Genomic DNA, 2,175 nt, shown 5'->3' with positions numbered 1-2,175 from the left:
TGTTGGTCCCGACCTCTTTTAAGCAGTCTGGCCACTGCCCCACCCTTCTGCCTGCTGCAGTCTCTCTCTCTCTCTCTTTTTAACCCGAGAAATTGAAAAGATCTAGAAAAGCACAAAGAACAACCTAATAAACACCCATTATCCTTACTACTCAAAATTAACTCTTTTTTTAAAAAAAAGAGTTACCATATTTGCTTCCAGTTTTGTTTGTTTTTGTTTTTTGTTTTAGAAATAAAGTGTGGGGTGCCTGGTGGCTCAGTAGAGGTTAAGCCTCTGCCTTCAGCTTAGGTCATGATCTCAGGGTCCTGGGATTGAGTCCCTCCGCATTAGGCTCTCTGCTCAGCAGGGGACCTGCTTCACTCTCTCTGCCTGCCTCTCTGCCTACTTGTGATCTCTCTCTCTCTCTCTCTGTCAAATAAATAAATCAATAAATCTTGGGAAAAAAAGAGAAATCTTTAAGAACTAAAGTGTAACAGATTTAGCTGAAGGCTTCTCTGACCAACATCCCTGGTCCATTTTTCCTCCCAATTTCCCTCTCTTTGACAGAAAAACATCTCTTTGAGTTTAGTGGGTTGCCTTCCAGTCCATTATTATATTTTCATATATGCATATGCAGTTATGTATCTGTAAACTGTTTATATATTGCTTTTGCTTGCTTTTAAACTTTTTCCTTTCATCTAAGTTGCGCATGATATAGTGTGAAAAATCAAATTGTTCTACACGTCTTGTTTCTTAACACAGCTGTCTTGGGACCTGACACCTACAAGATACCCCATCATTTCCTGTGCTTGGGAGTCAGTCAATTTATTTCAGATGATTTTTATACTTCCTACTATATGTCTGAACAAAATGATCATACTACCTCTTGAATGTTCATTTGAAGTGTTATCGTTTGTCTTTTCCTTACAGATGATCAGGATTTAGTTGTTTTTCAATCTTTGCCTACAGGAAAAACAGAGGGGTAGGGGGAGGAGCCAATAGTAGCAGATTCGAAAGCTGGAAAGCAAATGATAAGTGGTAATTTAGCAGATTTGTAAAACCAAAGTCTTAGCCAGCAACAGGGAAAACTTCTACTGCAGCACCCCCTGAAGGCTCTGAATTGGAAGCAGCAGCTACTTCAGGAGGTAGAAAAGAGAACAGGAAGACTAACTCTGAGCAGTCAAATGACTGCCCTTCTCACACCTGGCTGACTGTCCATTCATTCTCTAGGGAAGGCAAACAGAGGGTATTAGAAGAAATTATCTGCTAGCATCCAGAACTAATTTTAACAAGTTCAATACCTTTCTGACTCTTGAGCTTTTGTAAAATTTTTTTATTCCTTGACCCACTCCAGATATTTAAAGGATTGTCTCTTTGTCCCCAGAATTTTGAAAATTTTCAATGATGTATATTAATGTGGGCCTATTTTAATCTGTCAGGCTGGGTACCTAATGACCCCTTTCATTGTGGAAATTCTCATCTTTCAGGTTTGGGAAATTTAAAAATTATGTCTTTGATTCACACCCCCCTCCATACACACACACCCCATTTTCTTTGTTACCTCATTTTAGCACTCTTATTATTCAGATGTTGGACTTCTTGGACTGGTTCTCTAATTCATTTTATTTGTTTGTTTTTGAGTAATCTGTATACTCAATGTGAGGCTCGAACTCATGACCCTGAGATCAAGAGTTACATGCTCTTCTGACTGAGCCAGCCAGAAGCCTCTTCTTCTTCTTCCTTTTTTGGTAATTTAAAGGAAAAAACTTACTGAAGATCTGAAAAACAATTCCTAAAAGACCAACTTTTCCAGAAAACTATAGCTACACAATGCATTCCACCTATCATGTTAAAACATGCAGTAGACACAAATTTTGAAAGCATGAAACAAGCCACCATTTTCCACCAATCTGAGCAAAGAGAAAATGCATCTTTCCTGGTTTTGATTTCTTTCTCTTTTTATTTATTGAGTTTTTAAAAAATGTCTGTTACATGTTTTCATTTTAAAGGTCTCATGTTTGTTTTCTGACTGTTCACTTCTTAAAATTACATATTCTTTCACAAATATATCTTAAGTCTCTGAGGATATTAATTTTTTTTGTCTTTATTTCTTCTTCTTTTTTTTTTTTTAAAGATTTTATTTATTTATTTGACAGAGAGAGAGATCACAAGTAGGCAGAGAGTCAGGTAGAGAGA

The sequence above is a fragment of the Mustela nigripes genome, chromosome 4 (genome assembly GCF_022355385.1).
Source record: "Mustela nigripes isolate SB6536 chromosome 4, MUSNIG.SB6536, whole genome shotgun sequence".
In the NCBI taxonomy this organism is placed as follows: Eukaryota; Metazoa; Chordata; class Mammalia; order Carnivora; family Mustelidae; genus Mustela; species Mustela nigripes.
This window is presented reverse-complemented; position numbering follows the sequence as displayed.